The sequence below is a fragment of the Tamandua tetradactyla genome, chromosome 4 (assembly GCF_023851605.1).
Source record: "Tamandua tetradactyla isolate mTamTet1 chromosome 4, mTamTet1.pri, whole genome shotgun sequence".
NCBI lineage: Eukaryota > Metazoa > Chordata > Mammalia > Pilosa > Myrmecophagidae > Tamandua > Tamandua tetradactyla.
The window spans coordinates 153,631,971-153,658,293 of NC_135330.1; the positions used below are offsets into that span (position 1 = coordinate 153,631,971).

The 26,323-nt window shown below is 33.8% G+C and overlaps 1 long non-coding RNA gene across 1 annotated transcript in view; it reads left to right on the forward strand.

The window, feature by feature from the left end:
- LOC143679451 (uncharacterized) overlaps window positions 1-17,652 on the forward strand; it is a 36,083-nt gene extending 18,431 nt beyond the window's left edge. The window contains exon 3 of the long non-coding RNA XR_013173780.1: window positions 17,532-17,652. This is a non-coding gene — a long non-coding RNA (uncharacterized LOC143679451). The remainder of the gene's footprint in view (window positions 1-17,531) is intronic.
- The last annotated feature ends 8,671 nt before the right edge of the window (window positions 17,653-26,323 follow it).

Here is a 26,323-nt window from a genome sequence, read left to right on the forward strand (position 1 = left end):
GTTTGTTCTAAGCCCTATTCCCCAATCTTCATCAGAGATATAAAATATCTGACTTTTAACATTCTATCCTGTTGTGGTGGCCACTGAAATTCAGTGATTCTATCATCCTAAAGCCGGATATACACAAACCACACTTGACAATGGAGGACAACTTGCCTAACAAAATTGATCTGGTCCAAGAAGCGTCAATCATCAAATCAAAGTAGTTTATCCACAAATGCACTCAACTGGACTCCTGGATTTGTGTACTACCTGAAGAGGTTTAGACCTTGGCAGAGTGAGGGATCCCTATAAATTCACAGTGCTCTTCTCAAAAGCTCTCATATCTAGGACATCCAGTTTGAATGTATATCCCAGATGCACGGTATGGTACAATTGGAGGTAAGATAAATGGAGAACAGATACTTTAGCATAATTGATGTCTGATGTAGTCTGTCTGCCCAGTATAAGCAGCACTTGGTGCAGCACAGTTAATATTTTAATGTTTTAAAACATTAAATGTTTTAGGTTGAAATGTGACAAATATTCCTAAAATATTACATTTAAATATCCACAAACAGGGTAGTTTTCTACCTGCCTTTTGGAATTCTCCATTAGCTGCTCTTACATAGAAACTGAAATTGCAACCTGGGTTCAAATCTAGCTGGATCAGGATCACTAGGACCTTTTTAAGTTGTGGGCTAGAAAAGATTTCCTGCCATTAACTATGAATGAGGCAGTCACTCCAATACCTCCTAAGCCATCAAGGAGCCTCTAAACAATAGCATCATAAAACCATCTCCCAGGAACAGGGAAAGCACAAGTTTGGTAAGTGGACTCCATAGGATCCTAAACACTAGATAGAGTGAAAAATATGCCTTGACATGACTGCATTGGATTCCTTCTCTTCATATGGGGACCCCAGACAGTTGTGTACCCCAGAAAGGCCATGTTCTTCTAATACAATTTTGTAGGATAGACCTGTTGGATGGTGTGGTAGTTAGAGTCAGTTGTCAACTTGGCCAGGTGAGCATACCTAGTCTTGTTGCTGTGGACATAAGCCAATGGTACGTGAACCTCATCTGTTGCTAATTACATCTGCAGTCGGCTAAGAGGCGTGTCTGCTGCAATGAGTGATGTTTGACTTAGTTGGCTGGTGCTTAAATGAGAGAGCGCAACATAGCACAGCCCAAGCAGCTCAGCATACCTAATCTCCGCACTCGCAGCTCAGCCCAGGCCTTTGGAGATGCAGAAAGGAATCACCCGGGGAAAGTTGTTGGAACCCAGAGGCCTGGAGAGAAGGCCAGCAGAGATCACCCTGTGCCTTCCCACATAAGAAAGAACCTCAGTGGAAAGTTAGCTGCCTTTCCTCTGAAGAACTAACAAAATAAATCCCCTTTTATTAAAAGCCAATCTGTCTCTGGTGTGTTGCATTCCAGCAGCTAACAAACTAGAACAGATGGGACTTTGTATTAGATTGTTTCCATGGAGATGTGATACACTCAGTTTTGGGTGGGACCTTTTGATTAAGTAGAGATGTGGCCTCCTTATTCAAGGTGGGTCTTAATCTGCTTACTGGAGTCCTTTAAGAGAGAGACATTTTGGAAAGGACATAGACATTAGGAGATGCAGAAGGAAAATGCCCCAGGAGATGCCAGAATCTGAGACAGCCATTTAAAGCCAGAAACCAGGAGAGAAGGACAGCAGATGTCACCATGTGTCTTACCCTGTGACAGAGGAACTCCAATGACAACTGCCTTTCTTCTGAGAAGGTATCCTCTTGTTGGTGCCATTTGTGCAAATGAAGGCACAGAAAGTTGAATGTTTTGAAAGATGAGTATTTGCTACTAAGTAGGGAAACAGTCCAGGTTGAGTGAATAAGCTTAATGAATAATTTATATTAAAAATCTAGTAATGAAACTATGAATTCACTAATATTCTTAAATGAGTTTGTTTCCCCATTTGTTTTAATGTCTAAAAAATATTTAGTACATATATCTATGGTATTATATGTTAATTGTCTATTGCCGTATCACAAATTATTTCAAAGCTTAGCATCTTAACACTATGGAAATAAACTCATTTAAGAATATTAGTGAATTCATAGTTTTATTACTAGGTTTTTAATTTAAATTATTCATTAAGCTTAATCATGTAGAAGGCTTTGGATTAATTTTTATCATCAAAAGTGTTCTAATGTTAGAAAAGGATGGGGTAACTAGCATAGATGTACAACCTAAATACATGTAAGTTAGGGTCATGAAGAGGCAGAAAATCTATGCAAAATAAATGCTACTCACCTTAATATATTATTATTCTCCAAGTCTAAAGAAGTGATTATGAACCTGAGACCTAATACCTGAATCTGGATCTCACATTTATTTTCTTTGGCTGGATTGATCTTTAGAAAGAAAAAAAAAAAAAAATAGAACTACTGAATCCATGTCTTTTGATCCTGCATACAATTTCCAGTTTTCAACAGACTCTAATATTTATTTTAAAACGTTCCTTTGAATCTAGGATGGATATTTTATCACATTATAAAATAGTGGTGTGGAGCAATGCACCCCAGGAAAAAACATGTTCTTAAACTTAATCCATTCCTGTGGGTATGAATCCGTTGTAACAGGGCATTTTGATGAGGTTACTACAGGTAAGGTATGGTCCAATTCCAGATGGGCACTAATCCTATTACTCGAGTTATATCTAAGCAGAATGAAATCCCAAGAAAGAAAGAGAGACAGAGAGAGAGAGAAAGGGAAAGGGAAAGCCATGGGAAGCGAAAAGCTGAAGGTCAGCAGAAACCAGAAGAGAAGAAATCAGGACTGAGAACCACCAGCAGCCATCCCCAGAATGTCACAGTCTTTGGAGAGAAACCACTGCCTTGATTATGCCTTGATTTGAACATTTTCCTAGCCTCAAAACTATGAGCCATTAAATTCCCGTTGTTTAAGCCAAGCTATTGCATGGTTCTTGCAATCAAAGAAGTTAAAACAATAAGGTTTCTGAAATCTGATTGATTGATCTTTCAAACGCAGTTGGCAAAATCCATTTTGATTTGGTTTTCATTGCCTGTGAAGGCACAGAAAGGTTGGCATTCCCGGTTTATAAGCAGACAACTATACCTACTAGATATTTCAGTCAACAAGATTGTTTAAGGATATTTGAGGAAAGATGAGAAGGCTGTGTGAAAACCTGCTTACACTTTTGAGAAAGGCAAGTAAATGATGGCATCTATATTTGCAGAATAAGAGGGAGTGGCTTGGATGAAAATCTCAGAGATGAGGCAAAGCACCATCTTAGGAAGGGCTTCACTGCCAGGGCTGTGAACAGTACAGGGAACAGCGCTGTTCTGAAAGCTGGGTGTGGGCCACTCCAAGCAGGAAAAAAGATTAAAAGAGAGATCCTGAATGGGAAGTTGTTTTAGTAATATCTTCATCAGTTTATTTTATTTTACATATATTTTCTTTTATATCAATAAGATATTTGATTAAAAATGCTTTTAAGTATGTATAAATCTTTCCATAGTTAGAAAATAAGTATTCTAAATAATTTTAAGCCTTTTATTACAGTTTGTCAGGCATGAATTGGTGTTACAGTTTAATGTTACTCCCTTAGCGTAACATGAAATCGTGTGTCTTATATGAGGATGCTTTAGATGTGATAAAGTGTAATATATGCCTGATCACAAATTCATATTTAATTTTCCTGGATTTTGAATGTAGTTGAGTTTGCTATAAAACATATATGTGCTATCAAAACCAAAAAACAAACCATGCAAGTTACATATGTGTATTTTGACATATTCAGCAAAAATTATAAACACACCCCTAATAGTGCTATAGGAAAAGAACAAAAATAAATATAAAAAATCCTTTAAAGTTTCTGAATCTTTTTATCATATGTTTGGTAGAGCAGTAGTTTCTCATAGGAAAAGAGGAGAATGCAATTCATGATTCTATTCATCAGGTTTTATGGTCATCTAAAAAAATAATTAGGTCCATTTAATGCAGGTAGCATGGATAAGCCCTCATTGACTGGGAAAGGAAACATTCAGAATATTCCTGTGAGTTTCACTAATGGAAAAGAATATAGTCCATGTTTATTCAGGAACAAACAACTATGTTAAAAGCCTTGGGTGCAGTGAGGTTAAACTAGGATATAAATAAAGTTTCGTTAAATAAAATGAAATCAAATTTAAACAGATGAGGTCAGATAGCCATAATGAGACTGGTGTTTGGAGGAAATTGAAAACCAGTGTTTGGTGTTTGAATTTGATTTCATAGGCAGAAGCTCTGGTTGTATTTCAGAGTTGCGGTCTTTCCTGAACTTCTGACTTACACAATTCCCAGAAGACACATGATACTAGTCAATCATAAGGAAACTCAAGTAAGTTAGAACTTGATGTCTTGATAGATCCATTTTCTGAAGTTTCCCACATTGGGAAACATGAAATATTATTTTAGATTCCTTTTTGTCCAGTACATGTGTTTTTCTAAAAAAAATCCTCAGTTCTGCTTGAAACTATTGAAAAATATAAAAGATAGTTTTGAAATCTGCTTGGGAAAAACATGGAACTCAGAATAAATAAACAGATAAGCTATTTTATAGCTTTCTTTAGGAAGCAGACATTTTTATCATCCATTATTATTTCCACTACTGTGCTTGACTTTGAAGATCCAAATACTAACTGGCAGTCAATTCTGCTAGTTCTGGAAGGAATTTTGGAAAAAGTAAAAGGCATACATCTGAGCATTTGCTGCCCCTATAGAGGCAAGACAACATACTCCAGAAATTAGATGATAGGACAGGCTGCTTTGAATGACTGGGCAAGGAAAATAATCAAAGCAGACTTCTTTAAAAAAGTGTGGCTGGTTTTGATATAAATAAGTCAGTAAAATTGTCACCAATTTAATGGTGGAAATTTAAAAACAGATTATTTGATGTTAATTGCTATTGAAACACTTTTAAATTTATCAGAGTAAACATGAACCCAGAATCAACTCAGGCACAGTACAGCTTATATTGAGTACCACTGGTTTCCTTTTTCCCCCTTGCCCATCCTTGGGCCCATCTCTAGATGTAAATTTTTTAATGTTTTTATTTTTTATCTTTTTTGATGTTTATCTTTATTACTCTACATAATATATTTATAGTTTTAGATTAAAAGTGTATACAATATGTTTGAACCACCAGAAAGAAATATAAGAATTTAGATTGATTATACTATCCTCTCTGCCACCTCTTCTTTTGATAGGTGTATTACTGTATTTAGGGGTCTTTCATTTGGTTGCTTTTGTAAACTGACTGAATATACTCAAACCTCAATTTAGTCTTCCATCTCTTGATGCTGTACTACATAAGATGAAAATACTAGAGTCCCCATATAATTTTGTCAAACTTCTTCCCCGATTCCATGCCCTGCCTCCATTCCACTCTACCTTTAATTTTACATTGTTATTGATATTTAGCTAGATTATTGATGATAATATTCTGAAAGCATAAATAAATATTCTGTACTTCGTCAGTAGATTTATTCTAATAGTTTAAAAATATTAAACTGGCTTCAGGTTATTATAGTATAAATACATGTTTTTTTAATACTGGACTAATTATTATTAATTTCCTTCTTTGTAAGTCTAATGTAGGATCTCTTGGTGTTTCATAAATGTTAACTTTATCTTATAGCTATTCATTTGCCTTAAATATTGGCAAAGTATTATTCACTTCATTGTTTCATCATTTTGCATTATATTATTTTTTCAGAATTTTCCAATTTCATGTGTTCTTTTATATTCTTCATCTTCTTTTCTACCCTTTTATCCATACTTTTTCTTCTATCAAGTCTTTCTTTCCTGGAAATGTACTTCTGTCAATGCTCCCTGCCATCCTTGTATTTCTATTTATTACTTTTCTCAATTTTGACACAGCTTTTCCAAATCTCATGACCTTCTCTTCCTTCTCCATTTTCCTGTGATATATCTCAGGAAAATACTGAAAAGTAACTCATTGATAGTAAAAATTCCTAATTGTTGCCTTTCTGAAGAGTCTTTATTCTGCAACATGGAGATAGATATAAGAGATAGATGGAAACATTCAAGTAGATGTAAGTAACTATAAGTCATTTTTCATAGTTCTTATTGATGAACACTTAGTCTGATGACCCAATTTACTCTCCAATTCTAGAAAATCATTGACCACTATTAATTTCTTTATTTTCTCCTTCCCTTTATTCCTTCTCTCTTGGGTTTTTATTAGAAAATTTCAGACCTCTTCAATTATTTTACATGTCTTTTCTCTCATATTTTTCTCTTTTTCATCTTGAGCTATATCGTGAGGCTTCTTGAACTTTATTTTTTCAGTCCTTGTTGTTGTTGTTATTGTTGTAATATTCCAACAATCTTAGGGTTTAACATTAAGAGCGCAATCTTGCTCCCTGAGCAAGATTGCTGTAGTATCTTCCTTTTATAGTAAAACGTCTTCAGAGACTTCTTTGAATATGATCGAAAATTTGTTTTGTGTTTGTTTTTAGTTATTTTCTATTATTTTAATAAGCATGGTGCCCTCTTGATTATTTATATCTAGCTAGCTAGCTATTTATCTATCTATCTATTTATCTATCTATCATCTATCTATCTTAATTTTTGCATGTTACCGACTCCCTGCAAATGCCTGGTGAAGACTGTTGTTCATCTGCTAATAGGTGGGATTCTTTTATAAGTGGGAATCTAACTGCAGGGCCTGTGAGGGCAGGCCATGGACCTGGCAGCTAAGTCTCATCCTCTTTTTTAATCAGCAGTGCAGTCATCCAAACAAAAATTAGTTATCTCCAAATATTTAATCTATATTTGCTAGAGAAGAATCATATGAAATATGTTTTGAGAGTAAAATAACAGCTCACATTTCCTAGCAGAGATGGAGTAATAGGAACCCCCACCCCCCAAGCCTATTTTCATTTTTTTCTTATATGTTTTGCTTATAACAGTTTTGTGATATTATCAGCATGCCATATACAGCACATAATTAAAGTATGCAGTGTAGTACATTTTGACACGTCTATACACTTGTGAAACAATCACCACAATTAAGCTAATGAACAGAGCCATCAGTTCCAAAAGTTTCCTGCAAAGTTTATATATATAAAAATCACACAGAATACATTCTTTGTTGTCCAGCAACTTTCAGTCAGCATAATTATTTTGAGAGTTCTGCTTAGGATGCAAGTCCTTTATCAGACACATGATTTGCCAGAATACTCTCCCATACTGTGGCTTAAGAAGTCTTTGATGAAATCTAATTCTCATTTTTCTTATTTGTCATGTTTTTGCTAATCGATACTTTTAATCAACCCAACTTTTAGAACATCAGTTTTTACTCTGGCTTTTGTTAATACCTGCTGACACTGAGCCAAAGCATCTCCAGTTGCAACCAATGGATTAGTTTTTTATTTTGAAATAAATTCAGGGTGATGGCTTCTCTATAATCACTTTATTTTCAGTCTTTCCAAATTATGGAAATTGTTGAAACATTTCATTTATTGGTAGCATCACCCATTGTTTCTTCCCCAGTCCTTATATTTGCTTTGAGGGGGGTATTCTGTTCTTTTCTTCTTTACATTCTACTGCTTTTGTATTCCTTTACATTTACATTTCATTTTCTACTCATATACCAATTACATCCTCAAAGGTATAACAAGAAACATGAAAGATTAATTTTATTTTTTATACTTTAAAATATTTGTTTTTGTTGAAATTTGGTGTGAATTTCTTGACTAACAAATCTCCTATGAACCATCCAATCTGAGGATTCATCTGAGAAATGTGTGTATTTTCGTATCTTCAGTGACTAACAAAATTAGAAGTGCTAAAAAAAATTTGATGAATTGATAATATTGTTGAAAACATTTATCTATGATAAGCATTAGTTACAGTTCAACTAAAGCCAAAGGGCATTGAATATTTAAATGAATGAATCGAGAACTGAATGAATGCATAAACACTATTATAGCATATCACCAGTATTTGGCCTTATTTATTTTTTTACTGTTATTTAATCCTTTGTATCTATTTTAAAATGTATTAATACAATGGGTTCACATAAGTTAAGCACATATTCAGTGCAAGGTCAGTAGATGACAGGTTACTGGTCTATACCCAAGGATACAGCAAAGGACAAATGAAGTATGTCCTGATTCTCACACAGCTTCCGATCTAGTGAAGATAGGAAAGAAAAATAAATTCTGAAATAGGTAATGGGGGTCATTTAAAATAACTACTGGAGTTAGGAAAGAAAAACACAGAAATAGAAAGTGAGGGAGTCTGCAGCTGTAAGGTTTTACAGTTAAGGCAAGGGCTCCAGGGTTGGGATGAGTTTGGTATTTGGAGAGTTAAAGTAAGACCACAGAGAGTGTAGCCTAAAAGGAAGGGATTTTGGTAGAGATGAAGTGGAAATAGGCAAGGGCTGGATTATCTAAAGGTTTATAAACTAGTTTAAGAGTTTAGATTATAAGTGGAAATCAAGTGGAGGATATCAGAAATCCGATAATGTGACATGATCACATGAAAAAAAAAGATTTATCTGAATTATAAGGAATTGATTTTAAATGGAAAAAGTAGAATATAAAAAACAGTTGGAAGTGATTTAAATAGATAAGAAGAAAAATAGCTGGAAAGAAGAGGCTAGAGGTGGAGGAGGGGAGAATTGAGAGGAATATGTTATAAAGTTAAAATTGAGCCAACCTGATGATGGGTTGGATGTGGGTGGTAAAAGAAAGAGAGGAATAAAGGATGATTCGTAGGTTTTTGGCTTGAACATTTTGGCAGATACAATTTTCTCATGTGAGGCAAATTAGGATTTGGGAGCAAGTTTTGGGGCTTTGCTGGCAGAAAGTCAAGAGTTCTGTTTTTCATATGTGAATTATGAAGTTTGCAATTCAGGAGAGAGTTTGGGCATCTTAATTCTTTGTTTCTAGTCTGAATATCAAGAACTAGACACTGTATTAGAGTGTTATTAATTATTTTGCTTTACTTTTACACAGATACATACAGACACTGACATTCACGCACAAATGTGGAAGCATGCATGAACCCTCTTGCAGCTTTCACTCCTAATCACATGCTAGAATTTCCTGGCTTGCTTAAGAAAAAGAAAACTAGAAAGTCACATTTGTAATTTCTAAAGAAATTAATTTGGTTTGCCATTGCTTAATTTTAATTCAAAAAGACCATGAAATGTTTTCTTTTCCATATTGCCATATGGCCTTTTGATGCATGGGTAGTATTTTTTAAGTGTTTGGCACTTTTCATTCTATTAAGAACCACAGTGTAATTTTATTTGTTTGTAAACTGATGCAAACAGAAAAGAGTTATCTTTCTTTCATACTGATTGTTTCTATTTCCATATTTCTCCAGTAATTCTGTATCCAGTAATTCTCTCATGAATTTACATAATCCTAAAATATTGGGAAAATTGTCACTTTTTTCTAAAAGTAAAAAAGTAAAAAGTACTTTTTCTAAAAGTACTAAAGTAATGGGATCCAGTTCTTCCATCTCAGGAATGTTTATTTTATGTTCTTTTAAAATTGCAAGTCCAATTTTATTTATTTTAATTTATTACTTTTCAATTTTATTTTTAAAGAGCTTATCCATGGATGCATGTTATTGAGAAGAGATAATAGGAGATTTAGGAAAAGTGTTTAGACAGTGAAACGTAGTAACATTATAGATCTTGATAGCTTAAGCCTAATGAGTCTTTTTTTTTTTTTTAACATGGGCAGGCACCAGGAATCAAACCCAGGTCCTCTAGCATGGCAGGCAAGCATTCTTGCCTGCTGAGCCACTGTGGCCCCCTAATGAGGTTTTAAGACAATAACACATTTTTCTGAACTATTTAAAATAAGATTAATTTAAAAATATATTTACACAGTATTTTATCTTTCTTAAAGAATTTCATATTTAAAATATGTATACATGAACTTGTGTGATTTTAAAGATGTGGTAGCCAGAAAAACGCCCCCAGCCTCCATTCCTGAATCCAGTAAATACGATAATTTCTATGGGAAAGGGGTCATCTGCCAGTGGAATTAAGTTAAAGAACTTGAAATGGGAAGATTTTCCTGGATTATCTGCATGGGTACAGTTTAATCACAGGGTTCTCAAAACTGGAAGAGGGAGGCAAGGAGGAGAGTTGGCACCTCAGAGTCAGAGGGAGATGTGATTGCAGAAGAACGGTCAGAGAGATGTGGTATTGCTGATTCTGAAGTAGGCTACAGATGGCCTCTAGCAGCTGGAAAGGGCACGGATACAGATTCTCCCCTACAGCCTTCAGGAATAAATGTAGCCTTCCCAACACCTTGATTTTACTTAGATTTCTTTTTCATTTCCTATCTAAACTTTTCATTGATAACCTTAGTTTGTGTCTCTGATTTTTAAATCTCTAGTAATCTGGTAATCTCCAGCATGTGAATCCTCCGTTTTTGACTTCCAAAAGTGATAACATGCAGCCATGACCAAAGAGGCCCCCAGCTCCTTATATGTTCTCATTTCCATGAGATTTCACTGCCAAGGAACTTCTACCCAGCTCCACTTGACAGCAAGGGGGAATGTCCTATATTTGACAACCTCAACCAGTGTATCTCTAAAGAAATCATTATCTTAGTTTTCATATCACAGTCTTTTATTTTCTGAAAACTTGATCACCTTCTTGCTTAATAAAATTCTTGGCTTCATCCTTGGTTATTTGAGTCTCTTGTACATTAGTATCCTCCTTAAATGACCTCATTTTACTCTTTGTAAATGATTATAAATACGCTGAAGAGCCCTGCGGAGCAAGTTACTACAGGGTATGCTGTGGGAACCCAGGCTTAGGCACAACAGAAAATTTCATCAAATGACTTCTTAATTACTTACACAGAATAAAAGGCCCAAAAAAGTAGGGAAGAAATCCCATCATGGTTGGCCTCCTGGTTCAGGGTTGGTGAATAGAAGCTCTTCAGGCTCCACTTTGCCTCAAAGAGGAGGGATGCCTGTGCTGCCACTGAGAGTCCCTTCACTGATGAGCAGCTGGAATTACATCTTCCCTGTTTCAGGTTCAAGGAGTGGTCAGGCAGTTCCACCTAGCCCTAAAATCCCCCCTGATCTACACAATGGAAAAATATTGAAACATCTGCATACAATCAAGCAAGAGGGGCAAAGGAGGGGAATAAGAGAGAGCTCGAGACTGTGGCTAGTCATGACTATGACTTCTCCAGCAACCTCTAAGTATATCTCCAGCCCAGACCACTCTCCTGAATTCCATAATCGATATTCAGTTGCCTACTCAGCATCTCTACCTGACCATCTCAGAAGGACCTCAAAATCCATATGAAAACTGTATACATTTCCTGGTTATTTAACAGCTATGACTCTGTCTGTGGTTGCTATCACCACGTAGCAGAAGGTCGTCACTGAAAGCCGAGAGTCTTTGCCATTTTCCTCATCTGCCTTATCCCTCATTCAGTCAAATCTCACAGGTTACACTTGAAGAATTTCTCAAACATTCATCTTCTCATCCATTTCTATGACCTCTACAGTCATTACAACTGTTATTGTTTCTAGCTTTAACAACTGCCAAAGCCTCTTGGTTTCTCTTTTGTCATGTTCAAATCTATCTTCTACCATGTTGGAATAGTCAGTTTAAAATTCAACTTCCACATTTTTATTAACTTCCTTAACACTCTCTAGTGAGACTGAGGCACTCAGTAGAGCTCAAAAGCTTTAATAGGACATACAATATCTTCTGTGATCTCATCCCTACCTACCTTCTCAATCTCTTCTTTAGTTACTCAAAAGTTACTACTATATATGTCTAAACTCTAAAAACCACTTATATTTCTCAGCATTGTCTTATGGACTCTCTAACATAATTGGATTTGCTCCTGCCTATCTCTCAGCCTTGAATATCTGATCTTCCAATATTTTATGGAAATGTCAACCCATTTTATATGTTTTAATGATCAATTTTCCTTTCTCCAGAAACGTCTCTCTTCCCACCAGGCTCACCAATGGGCTCTTCACCTGTCCTGTTGTGCCATTGCAAAAATCACTATCATTGCAGCTGCCACACTGCCGTGTAATTTTCTGTCATATATTTATCTCATCCACTAAATTGCAATGTTTGTAGAGGAAGAGACCCTAAATGGTTCATCCTAGCCATACAGAGATGTCAATGAATGAGAAAAAGAATAGATGATGAACTTTTAGGGACTTATTCTTTATCAATCTGAACCAGTGTATTTCATGTCTATAGGGTTGTTACATATCTTTTCTGGCTGATACTTACTCTACCAACAAATCAAACCTACGGAAAATAGAGGAGTGGATTAAATAAATAATATGCTTCTTTATTGAACATTTAAAGAAACGCTATTTTCCTCTTGCAAATATGATTAAAAATAATGGCCAGAAAAATGAGGCAAGTAGGCCATTATAAACATGTGTTTTAGTTTAAATAGAAAAACTTCTTAATGCAGTTATTACTTATTGGCTTTAACAAAATATGTTATAAAATTTTTCAAAAAAAAGATTGAAAACATGTTGAAAAGGCAAGCATTTCTACTCAAAAGTAGACATTCTAATTAATTCCACAAAATATTAGTTTATAACTTATAAATGTGGTCTTGTCAATTAGAAATTTAAATATATGATTATAATCTTTCTGTTTGCTTACTAAAAGTTCTCATGGGGTTTATTCATTGTGTCTATATTATTTATGTTTTCATCATTGAATCTAAAAAATGAAGTTGCTTCCTGTTTTGTCTTAAGAAAAAAAATCAGATTTTCCTAGTTTTAATGTTTGTGAACTATGACTCAGTTTGTTGCATGGTATTTTGCTCACTCTATTTTTCTGTGATGGTTGTAAGCCAAATTTGTAAGTCTAGAAAAATTTCTAAAAATCACAAATCTCATTATCCTTCATAGGACCATTAAAAGCATTTCTGATGATCCTCATGAGCATATATATTTTTTTATTTTCTAAGAAAACAAAAATGCCCACCTTTATTTTCATTACCATTTCTGTAGTATTCTGATTTATCTAATATTTGTAGATAATATTTTCATAAACTTAAGCCTCTGAATATATTATATTTATGCTTTTTCTCTAAACAAGTCCCAACACAGATCAAGACACATTTTTAATATTTCAGAAAATATCAGTATGTTTTAAATTTATTTAATATGTAAATATTCTACAGGTAGTATATTTTCTATAGTCAATGATAAGGTTAATTTTTTTCATTTTTCATTGGTTGCATCAAGAAATTTTGAAGAAAACAGAGAAACTTTAGACGATCTTAACCCTTGAACATATCTTATGTGAACTTATTTCAGTAGACGTTTCCTTGCTCCATTAAAATACCAAGTAATTAATATCATAAAAACACTAAATCAAAACTAACTAGGGGATTTAAATGGTAATCTTTTAATACAGTTCGTCAGCATGTGTACATCTTGCTAAAAAAATTTATACAGTGGCATAATTGGGTTTCAGTATAGTTGCAAAAACATCATAAAGATCTAAATAACTTTTTCTGTAATGGGACCAGGTTAAAAATAATAAAGTAAAGATTATATGTAAATAGATAAATACATATAATAACTATGTAAATTCTAACCCTATCAACTCATATGCTGTTTTAAATTTCTCAATAAGAAACATATTTGAACATCTCAGTTTAGCTCATCTTTCAGCAAATTGTCTTTTTATTTTTTGATTCCTCCAGACATAGCATATAGAAAATTAAGTTTTAACATTCTACTTTCCCTAAAGAGTTTGACTCTACCACATGCCATTCCAAATTAATTTAACGAAGAAAGGGGAGGTTTGATGAATAGTTGTCAATTTGTGTCCAGAAAACTGTAGCTAGAATAGTACTACACTGAAAAACTGGCATGTTTTTGTTTTTAATTTAAAATCTGACAATAAAGAATTGAATTATTGCTTATGCATTAATTAAGAAGTACTTTTAAATTTACACATATATATTTGGATAGATTGAATATGTATATTTTAATACACATGCTCTGAAATTTAGTCATAAAACGAGATAAAGCTGAATTAAAATTTAGTTCATGATGCATTAGATCATCAGTTTAATCAGTATTTAAATTAATTATTTAATATATGATTTCAACAACATTGTATAATTTGTTTTAGATATTTAATTTTTTAAATGTGTATATTATATTTCATGTTGAAAAAGTTTATTAAATATTGTTAAGAGTCAAGGATTCAAATAACACAATTTCAGAATGGAGTATGAGTAGCAACAGATAGGATCTAATAGATGTGCATGCAATGCAAAAAGGAATAGAAGAGTATATGAAAATTTGATTGAATGGATACCGGGGAAGAAGCAGCCTGAATAATCTGAATTGTGTAGCCAACAACACCAGGAGTATGGTAGTAGCTCAAACAAAAATAGAGAATGAAGAAAGTGAATAAGATTAGACAATATGTTTGTTGTTACATATAATGAGTTTGATGTGCCAACAAAGGTATTAACCTGGAGATGCTCACTTGATATTTACACCAACTGAAACAGATAACATTAGCTCCATTGTACTGGTGCAGAAGCTGTTTGCTCCTATCCCCTAAGAGTGATCGGGTCATTTTCTCAAAGTTACACAAATGTTAACTATAACAACTGGAATTCAAACCAATCTGTCTAACTCCTGTGTCTGTGCTTTTGACCGTATGCAAAGCAATAAATAAGATCACAAATAAAGATTAATGAATAAGAAGCCGAGTTTAGGAAAGCCCATCAAACTGTGCAAATTGGGGAAGAGAAATCAATGAGGTCAATATGGAATAATTAGTCAGAAAGGTAAAAAGAAATTAGAAGAGAACAATGTAGCAGAAGCAAAAAGAGGTGAGAAAACCAGAATGAGAGTGTCCTCAGCTGTGTGAAATACAGCAATGTGCAATAAAAATAAACCTAAGGCAAGGAAATTAATTTGGAGGGTTGACTATTATTAATGACATCAAAAGTTGTTAATTACAATGGCCTGCTATAGTGAAGATAAAATTCAAGAGTACAAAGGGATGGTGGGAAGTAAAAAGAGCAGATAACTATAGATCCCATTCTCATCTGTGCTATCGATCCCATATTTGCTCCTTTAAAATCAACTTCTCTCAAATTTGACCCATATCTTCTTGTATGTACTTATCTCCTCTAATTACACACATGTGTCGGGATAATTTTCTTTAAATAGTTAAATGTCAATAAATATGAATTTTCTAAAATATTACCCATTAACTTTTAGATGTATGCCATTTTTCAAATATAGAGGCTCATTCTGTGCCTATTGATGATGTATAGAATAGAGAATGGCAAGAATCATTTTTATTAAGGAAGTTTATTTCTTTGGATGGTAGAATTGAAGTTAATTTTTCCCTTTCTTTTCTATACTTTTCTTTATTCCTTTCATTTATTTTTAAACATATAATTCATTAACAATAAATAACCAAAAAGATTTATTTTATTATTTATGTCTATAAGGGGAAACTCTGTCCTAGGGAATAGGATGGGAGAAGGCATTCTACGTAAGAGCAAATCTTCTCCACCTTAGCAAAAAGAGAAATTAAAAAAAATTTGCAGGGTGAAACAAATGGTCTGGCAATGAAGGAACAGATTCCTATCAATCCAAATAAAAGAGGTAGAGTGTGGTGTGATTTTTTTTTAAATCAGAATACAGTGAGTAAAAGGATTCACTCTCCTAAACCACATGGATTTGGGAAAAGACAGGCTTTGGCAAACCCAAGAGCTCAAGATGTGATCTTTCTTGACCAGGTTAAAGATATGAGATTTTGTTTACCATAGAGTAGGCCTGAAGAGTAGAGTCAAAAAGACTGATGGAGAAAGAGTATTTGAGATCAGACATGCTTAGACAGCTAATGATGGGAAGAACTTGTCTGAGAAATTGATCAGGGATACAGATTGGAGAAATAGATGAATAAAGCTCATCTGAAGATTTCCAGAGAATTAATCATCTTGTGATAGACTTGAGGATTCCAGACTGTCACCACACAGCTTAGATGGGTTACAAGTTCCACCCAGTGAGGGTAACAATGACTCTTGTGGAAGAGTTCATTTAGAGTCCCGTTTGAGAATGTAAGCTCCAAGAAGAAACTCGGGAAATGTTTACATGAAATGCACCCACAGGAAGGATAGAGCAAAGTGGTAAGTCCCTAACTGAGCCAGAACAAATTTCACACATTATCCAACTTTCGGAACAACTTTCAGTGTATGGTGTCCTCATGGAAAGGTGGAGCAGAGAAGGCAATCATGTCTTCCAGATCACTGGGATGATATTAGCATTCACGGCTTTGGAAATTGATAGTTGTTGAAGTATTTGTTTTCACTTAAGTACTGGAAAACATAAGAGAAAGGAAAAACCATTGGACATAAACTTGACTTGTTGGTCACCATCAAGCCCCTTATATGGGAAATGTCTTCAACAGGCATGGCTATTTTCATAGATTAATATCTGGAATTTATAGGAAATAATGGAAGTGTTTCTGTTGAAAGCTGAATTGGAAATTAATGAAGTTGCAAGTTTCATTTTCTATATCAGTATTTCAAGCATTCTAGCACACAAGAATTTTTCCTTTTTGATAAGATGATCTCATGAAAATATTTTTTTCATTTTGTTTAGTTTAAATTAGGTGAATCTAAGAGTTGTTTCTGAATTTTAGTGGGATAGTTTCTTTTAAAAGTTTGTCACAATCATCACCAACAAATATAGTAGTTTATGCCTTTTTTTTTGTATGTATACCTATTTTCCCCACTCATGAACCTTGAATCTTCCCTTCTGAAAAAAATATCTGTTTATGAATTAATTAGAAAAGCAAAGCATATCAAAAGCAAATAGTTATTTGTCTAGTCAGTTATTTGACTCAGATTTACATTTTAGTTACATAAATGCTTTCTGTGTTTCTATGGTACTGACCACTTTGATAAAAATAGCAAGAATATTGGACTGATTCCAAAATTTGTTTATATATTGAAAGTAAGGGAATTGAAGAATGTAAGGAAAAAACATTGCATTTACATAGCTGCATTTGCATATGTCATGCTAGAGTAATCAAGATATGCCCAAAAGGAGATTAGGTGTTTGAATATACTTAAACTTCGGCTGTCTAAAATAAGTGAGTGGAAGTCAGTTAATCAAGATTGTATTTCAAAGGAAAAGGAGATGCTGGATTCTGAGGGTTGTAAGGGTATTTTGTTGTTTATTAAACTGCCTTTTCTCCATATTGGAGTTTTAATTCTTTTATGTAATATTGTCTATTTCTCTTTTCATGCAATCTGGTGAATCAGATAATCAAAGTACTCATCCCTTCATGAAATTTTAACAGTGAGGTCAGTGATTAAAGAACGAGTAAAAAATTATGTAGTTATTCCTTTTGTGGCTACAGCGGACTAAAGCTTTTGAAAATTTGTTTCTAGAAAGATATTCTGGATGTATATGGTTTCTAATTTTCCACAACCAACTTTCTTCTTTTCCTCGTAGATCCTGTGAATTTCAATAAAGCTAAGGGAGTTTATTATCACTAGACCTGCACTACCAGAAATGCTAAAGGAAATAATTATATGTTGAAAGAGGAGGACACAAGACCATCACTTGAAGCTGTATGAAGAAATAAAGACATCTGGTGTAGATAAACATATAGATGAATGTAAGTGCAAATTTCATTCCATATCTCATAAATAGCCCTGTTTGTCTACTTTTTTACATGGTTTAAAGTCTAATACATACAAAACAAACAAACAAAAACTATGTTATATGGCAAAGGTGTATAAAGATGGAACTTGTATAGAAATCAGCATGAAGGGAAGGGACCATGGGATACAGGAGCAGAGATCATGGAAGCTATTGGAATTAAGTTAGCATCAATGCAAATAAAATTTCAAATGATTAGGCATGTTAAATTTTTCACCATGATAGCTCCAAAAATATCTTTAAAAATTACACAATAGGAACTGAAAAGTGTTTCTAAATGGTTCACTAAAAAAAGGTCTAATAAACAAAAGAAGGTAGTAGGGAATAGAGAATCCGAATTTTAAAAAGTATGAAATACAAAAATTAATCAACAAAATGACAGAAGTGAATTTGGCTTATCAGTAATTGCCTTAAATGTAAATAGATTCTACTCTCCAATCTAAAGATAGAGACTGGCAGAATGTGTAACAATGATCCAACTATATCCTATTCAGCCAACTCACCTTAGATACAATGATGCAAATAGGTTGAAAGTGAATGGATGGGGTAAACCTTCCATAAAAATAGTAGGCAATATATATCTGGAGTGGCTAATTAATATCAGGCAAAACAGGTTTTTTCAAGAACTGTTACATGAGAAATGAAAGCATATTTTATATTAATGCAACAGCCAATTCAACAAAAAGGTTATAAGAGTTACAAACATATATACATCTAACAGCAGGGCTCCATGAGGTATGAGGTAAATATGAACAGAATTGAAGGGATAAATAGAAAATCCCACAATAACATTTAGAGACTTCAGTACTTCACAGAGCATCTATACAGAAGATTAAAAGGAAAGAGAGGACTTGAGGATTACATTCTGAAGTCCACATGGATCATTCTCCAATATAGACTGTAAGTTAGGGCACAAAACAAGTCTCAATAAATGTAAAATACTGAAAAAATATAAATGTGTTTTTTGTTTTTACTGCAAATGAATGAAGTTACAAGTCAATAATAGAAGAAAAACTGGAAAATATATAAGTATATGGAAGTTAAACAACATACCTTAAACACACAATGAGTTAAAGAAGAACCCACAACGAGAAAGAGAAAATACTTTGGGATGAATAAAAACAGAAACACACCATGCATAAACTCATGGGAGACAATGAAGGTAGTGCTCAGAATGAAATTTATAGCTCTAAATTCCTATTTCAAAAAGAACACAAATCTCAAGTCAATAACTTAAATTGACATCTTGGAGAACTAGAGAAAGAAGAGAAAGGAGGCCCAAAGTTAGCAGAAGTAAGGAAATTAACTTATAAAATTAGAAAGCTCATAAGATAGTGTTATGAACAAATGTATACAAATACTTTAGATAATATAGATAAAATGGACAAATTCCTAGAAACACACAAATGCCTAAACTGACTCAGAAAGAAATAGACAAGTCAATAGGCCAACAACAGGTAAAGTGATTGAATTAATAATCCAAATACTTGCAACAAAAAAAGTCCAAGAATAGATGCCTTTGTCGGTGATTCTACCATACATTTAAAGAAGAATTGTCATCAATTCTTCCCAATTTCTTCCAAAGAGTTCAAGAGGAGGGGATATTTCTTAACTCATTTTAAGACCAAAATTTCTCTGATAAGAAAACCACACAAAAGAAAAGAAAACCACACAAAAGAAGAAAATTACATACTGATTTCCCTTATGAATATAGATGCAAAAGCCCTCAATAAAATATTCACAACCCCAAACCAACAGCACGTTAAAAGATTATATATCATGAACAAGTGGGATTAATTTATCTTGGGAATGCAAGGACGGTTCAACATATGAAAATTAATAAATACAATGCACTCTGTTAATATAATGAAGGGAAAATACACACTCAATCATTTCAATAGAGGTAGAAAAGGCATTTGACAATATTCAACACCCTTTTATGAATAAATCACTCAGAAAACTAGGAATAAAAAGGAACTTCCTCAACACAATAAAAACCATATATGCAAAACCTACAACTAACATCATATTCAATGGCGAAAGAGTGAAAAATTTCCACTTAAGATCAAGACTAAGAAAAGGATGCCTGCTTTTACCATTGCTATTCAATTTTGTCCTAGAAGTTCTAGCAATAACAAATAGAAAAAAAAAAGAACTAAATGATCAGAAAGGAAGAAGGAAAATTATCTTTCTTTACATTTGACATGATCCAATATATAAAATATTCCAAGGAATACACAAGAAAGCTACTAAAATTGATAAACAAATTCAGTAAAATTTGCGGGGTATGTGATCAACATGCAAAACTCACTGGTGTTTCATTTCATTAGTAATTAAAAATCCAAAATTGAAAATTAAGAAAACAATACCATTTACAATGAGACCTAAAATATAGGATATCTAAGAATAAATCTAACCAAGGAGATGAATGACATACTGTGAAAATTACAAAGAAAAATCTACTGAATGAAATCAAATATCTAAATAAATGACAATATATTTCAGGTTCCCAGATTCAAAGACTTAATATTTCTAATAAATGAATGCTACCCAAACTGATGTACAGATTCATTGCAAGCCCTATCAAAATTCCAGCAGTATTTTTTGCAGAAGTGGAAAAGCTGGTCCTCAAATTTATGTGCAATTGTAAATGGTCTTGAACAGCTAAAATAGTTTTGAAAAAAAAAAGAGTTGGAGGAGTTACATTTCTTGATTTCAAAGCATACTATATGGTAAAAACAGTATGGTACTGTCAAAAGGATAGACATATACCCCAATGGAAGATACTTGAAATTCCTGAAAAAGGCCCATATATCTGTGACCATTTTTTTTTGATGACGGTAACAAGTACATGTAATGAAGAAAGAATAAACTCTTCAACAAATGGTGCTGGGAAAACTAGATATCTACATGCAAAAGAATGAAGTGGACCCCTATCTCACATCATATGCAAAAATAACTCAAAATGGATGAAGGACCTTGCATTGGTTAGGGTTTTCTAGAGAAATAGAATCAACAAAAATATTCGTAAATATAAAATATATAAAAATGTGTCACATAACCGTGGGGACATAGAGTCCAAAATCTGTAGGGCAGGCTGTGAAGCTGAGGACTCTGATGGAGGATCTGGATGAACTTCTCAGGAGAGGCTTGCCTGGCCGAAGCAGGAAGAGAGCCTGTCTCCTCTGAATCCTCCTTAAAAGGCTTCCAGTGGTTAGATCAAGCATCACTCATAGCAGAAGACACTCCCCTTTGGCAGATTACAAACAGAATCAGCTGTGGATGCAGCTGACATGATCACGATTTAATTCTATGAAATGTCCTCATAGCAAAAGACAGGCCAGCTCCTGCCCAAACAAACAAACAGGTACCACCACCTGGCCAAATTGACACATGAACCTGACCATGACAGACCTATATAAAACACAAAAGCATAAAACTCTTAGAATATAACTAGGATAAAAACTTTATGACTGTGGATCTGGAAATGGATTCTTAAACTTTATACCTAAAGCATAAGCAACAAAAGAAAAAAAAAATAGATAAACTCAATTTCACTAAAATTTAAAACTTTGGTACATCAAAAAATGTTATCAGGAAAGTGAAAAGACAATCTACACAATGGAAGAAAATGAATGCAAATCACATATCTGATAAGGGCTTAATACCCAAAATATAAAGAGAACTCTTACACTTAACAACAAAAAGATATATAGTCTAGTTTAAAAATGGGCAAAGGACTAGAACATGTGTATTTCAAAAGAGAATACACAAATGGCCACTAAGCACCTGAAAAGATGCTATACATCAGTAGCCATTAAGGAAATGCAAATCAAAATGATATGAGATACCACTTCACACTGATGAGTATGGATATTACTGAAAATACTGAAAAATTCACAATATCCGAAAGATGGAGACATCACAAGAGTCCAACAGCAGATTAATGGATACATAAAACGTGGTACATTTACAAAATCAATTATTATTTGGCTGTAAGAAGAAATGAATTTTTGAGACATTGTACAGCATGAATGAACCTTGAAAACATTATGATAAATGAAAAAAGTAAGACACATGCCAAACATTGTGTGAGTTTGTTTACATGAAATAGTTGCAAATAGAAAACTCATAAACACAGAAAGTACATTAGAGATTACTAAGGAGGGAGTGAATGAATTGTTTTTGGTGGATATAGTGTTTGTAAAGTTTATAAAATTTTACACAGACCTATTATAGATTATAGAAATCATCTTGACATGGCTTCTGATTTTGTGATCCAGCCAAAATGTTGAGAGAAAGCGCAGGCCAAGTAATGTGTGTATATATGGTATATGTAGGTTTACCAGGTGGTAAGCCCAGCTAAGATTTTTCCAATAGTCAGCATCAAATACCAGAAATGAGTAGGCTTCCAAATGATTTTAGCCACCCACATATAATTGCTGCAGCAGGCACAGTGGAACAGAGACTACATATCCCCCATATACTATATATTGATCAATTTCATTTTTGTGAGCATACTTTTTTTATTGTTTTTGAACCACTTATTTGGAAGTAATTTGTTATACAGCAACAGCTGAAATGCAGATACTTTCCCCACCAAAAAAATTTCTTCTTCATTGTTTCCTCTATGCATTAATGGCAACTCATTTCTTCCAATTATTGAAGCTAAAAATGTTAACAATGACTATCCTTAAACTCTGCAGTTTACTCACACCATATCAGTAGAAAATCATTTGACTTGAATTTCAAAAATAATTATAGAATTCTTTAAAATATATCCACCTCTATTGCCACCACCCTCTTTCAATTCACAATTATTTCCCCCTGTGTCATTGCAAAATATTTGAATCTTCTCTTCTTAGTGATGCCTTCTCTTACTAATAATCTTAGGTCAGATTTCATTGAACCAGAAGCTGAGATAATAATTCTTGTACACATAATTATTTGAAAGACTATTCTCAGAAGAGAATGCTAATCATGTGAGGGAAGCAGATTAGGACAGAGGAGAAACAGGCAAGAAGGGTTTGGGGAGAAGTCCAGCCACAGGAGATCCCACAGGGAGCTCTGAGTTATTAATGGTACTACACAAGTACCCTACCAAGAGGCTGTTACCCCTCAATCTGCTAGTCATGCAGGGAGAGGCTTATAACCCTTCCAGTCTTCTGATATTGGGCCGCTCTATTTGCCAAAGGCAATTTCATGATGAATGGTGCAAATGTTAGCAGTTGCAGGTAACACCTGCAGCAGCCGGAGGATGTGCCCCACCAGGGCATGATTGGCCAGATCAAAGGGAGATGAGCGAGGCACCAACTGCAATTTCTGCATATACCACATTGTTACATTTTAACCACTATCATATTTCATACCTTCCTTCCTTACTTTAGTTCCTTTTCTTCCTTTTTAGAATTTGTTATTATCTGAAATACTTAACGTTTTATTTTTCTGAATGATTTACTTATTCATTTTTTTTACATTTCTATTTGAATTAAGTTACAAATGGCAAGCATGATACTTTAATATATTTTGGCACTACTGTATGCCCAGCAATGTGAATGATGCCTTGCACTTAGAAACCATTTGTCAAATGAATTCAGTATTGAATGATTTCATTAAGGTACAGTGGTAAGGAAGATTACACACTCAGCAAATTATGGTTCTCTGTGTCTGAGCAAACCAAATAAAATATGTGAGAACTGAAACCACGTACATAAGAAATGATTGCAAATTTTTTCTATAAAGGACTAGATACTAAATACTTTATGACTTTTAAACTACAGAGTCTCTGGTGTAATCATTCCCCTCTTCCTTTGTAGTGTGAAAGCAGCCCTAGATTATGCATAAGGGAATGGGTATGAAAGTATTTCAATAAAGCTGTATTTACCAAAACAGCCTGGAAGCTATAGTTTACTGTTTCCTGATCTACAGGTTTGCACTTTACTGGCTACATTTGCATAACTTCTAATGCCATCAGCTATATCAGTTTACTATTGCAGGAAACTTATTCCTTTTGGGGGCTTCCTGAAAGATCCATTAACTGTTCAACAAAATTTATCAAGGATGGTTTGTATCCCAAAGACTTTGTGAACTCCGTGTCTCAAAATCTTCCCCTTACTGTGTCCATCAATCTATTATATCCTAAACATAAATAGTCCATCCTAAACTATTATATCATGCTATTTCATAACCCTCATCAAGCTTTGAGAAATCTATCTTCAATTTGACATCAAAATCTCATAGTTATCCTAATTAGATGTCTTCTGCTGAATCATTACTAAGTCTCTGTTCAAGGTTGTATTCTCTTTTACTGCTGTAAGTAATAAAATTCAGCTTTGTCTTATCAACAAATGCTTTGGTAAGATTATGAGGAACCAGCTTTATACATAACCTTTGAGGTAGCTTAACTCCTTGCTTTTTCTCATATTTTCATCCTTCTGAAATATATGACTACTATGTTTTTATGATTCCACAGGTCTTCCAAGATGCATATCAGATGCTGAAATATTCCTTGAAGAAAAAGGAAATTTCCAACCTTTTAATATCCATGATAATTTTCTCAGAATAGTGCCATGGGAAAAAAACATGGAATTTAAAGTTGTAGATTTAAATATTGCCCACAACACATAAGGGTGGTAGTACTAATCCTTCTCAACATATTTTGACTATTTTTCCTCTTCTATAAAATGGCTTTACTACAACCTACTTTACATCACTGCTTGAATAGCCAAATGCTATATATTATATATACATATATATATATATATATATATATATATATATATATATATGCCAATTTTTTTATACTTCAAGCTCTTCTACTTGACCACATGCTTCAAGTACTGGTGTCACTAAATCTAACAAAGTACAGTCAATTTTTAGGTTTTGAGGTAGTTATATTTTATGAAGTTGCTAGAAACCCTGAGTTAGTGAATCTTGAACCAATACTCTTAGTGGAAATATTGGGTTAGATCCCTGTGAGCCTCATGTCAAAACATATACATCAACTCATTGATGATTAAGATATACCTTTCTTTTGGTTTATGGGTGCTTTTTTTAAAGATACTTTATTTAATATATATTGTTGATTCATTAACAGTGAACTTGAGGTCAATGGCACTATACGTAATGCCTGAACAAAGCTGAATTTAACCAATGTATTTTCTCCATAAGGCATATCAGAGCTTTCTTATGTGGTAGGAACACCACACAGCACTTCAGCACTATGCTTGGGAACCATTTGAAATAGTGAAATCACCAACACAAAGTACATAAATTGCCAATGAAAATAAAAAGACTCTGAACATACTGCAAAATGAAAACTGTGTATAGTATGAGAGATGAGACAAGAAGACAGATGGCTATCTTGTTCAGCCTCAATTGGAAATGTGCATTTTACTGGGAAACTGAATTTTTTTGCCAGTCTGCAGAAGGTGTGTGATTGACAGTGGAAAGCAACTTTCATATTGACTTTGGAGTTACCAACAAATTTTCACTAGTAGATGAATTCAGACTCTACAAATAATGAGGATTGAGGGAGCTTACTGATTAGGCACTCGTTAAATATTTTTAAAAAAATAATGCATGGGCAGACGAATGGATGATATCTCAACTTGAGTCCATTTTTTTTTTTGCATTAATGAGGAGAATGTTTCTGGAGTAATCACATGCTCAAGTCCTCTGATATAATATAAATTTTCCTATCTCTTGAACCAACTGTGCTAGGCTTATCGTGCATTCTGTGTATTAACTTAAAGCATGCAAAATATAAACTATTTCCAATTACATGAGTATATTTTTCTAAGTTTCCTAATCACTAAAATTCTGTTAAATCATTTTTCCAAAGCTAGTAGGAAAATAGATGACAATGTGCAAACATATGCGAAGCAGAAACCTAAACTCTTATAGTCACGAGAATCTGTAAGAGGCAGAAATAAAATACCTTTTGATCCAAGGATGAGAAAGCCATTAAAATTTATTTTGAAGTGTGGGCAAAATGGATAATTCTGTTTGAAAACCAATTAGAGATTAATAGTGTATATACAAGAAAGTACTAATGCCAAGTCTGTTTTAGAGCTTGTGGTTTTCTTCTGCTTAAACCTTAAAGATAGTACTATAGAAAATCAGCTGAAAGAGGTACATAGGGCCTGGCTTTTGCATCTTTTAGTTTGGAATGTGTGTGCTTCACCTGAGTTAATTTACGTTATCAGTTTATTGGATTTGAATCAAATATTAACATGGCTCAAGCACAAGCACATAAACAATAATACTGTTTAGCTGAAGAGGGCAAACGTCTCAACCTAGTTCAGCTACATCTCTAGAAGTTAATAGGCAAACCCTTGGCAGCCAAGAAAGAAAAACTTAGAACAGGTTGCAGAGGATAAAAGCCAAAAGTGTGCTCGTATGGGTGGGAGCATAAGTTCTCTGAAAGCAGATTGGAACATTTCTCTCAAATTGCCTTTTCTGTTAAAAAAAAAAAAAAAATCATTTTTACCAGGAAAAAAACTGCACGGCTTGGGTCTGATGACTACTAAAGTAACATAGATTTGTACTTTTAACTTTAGATAGCAGAGATGAGAGGCTGA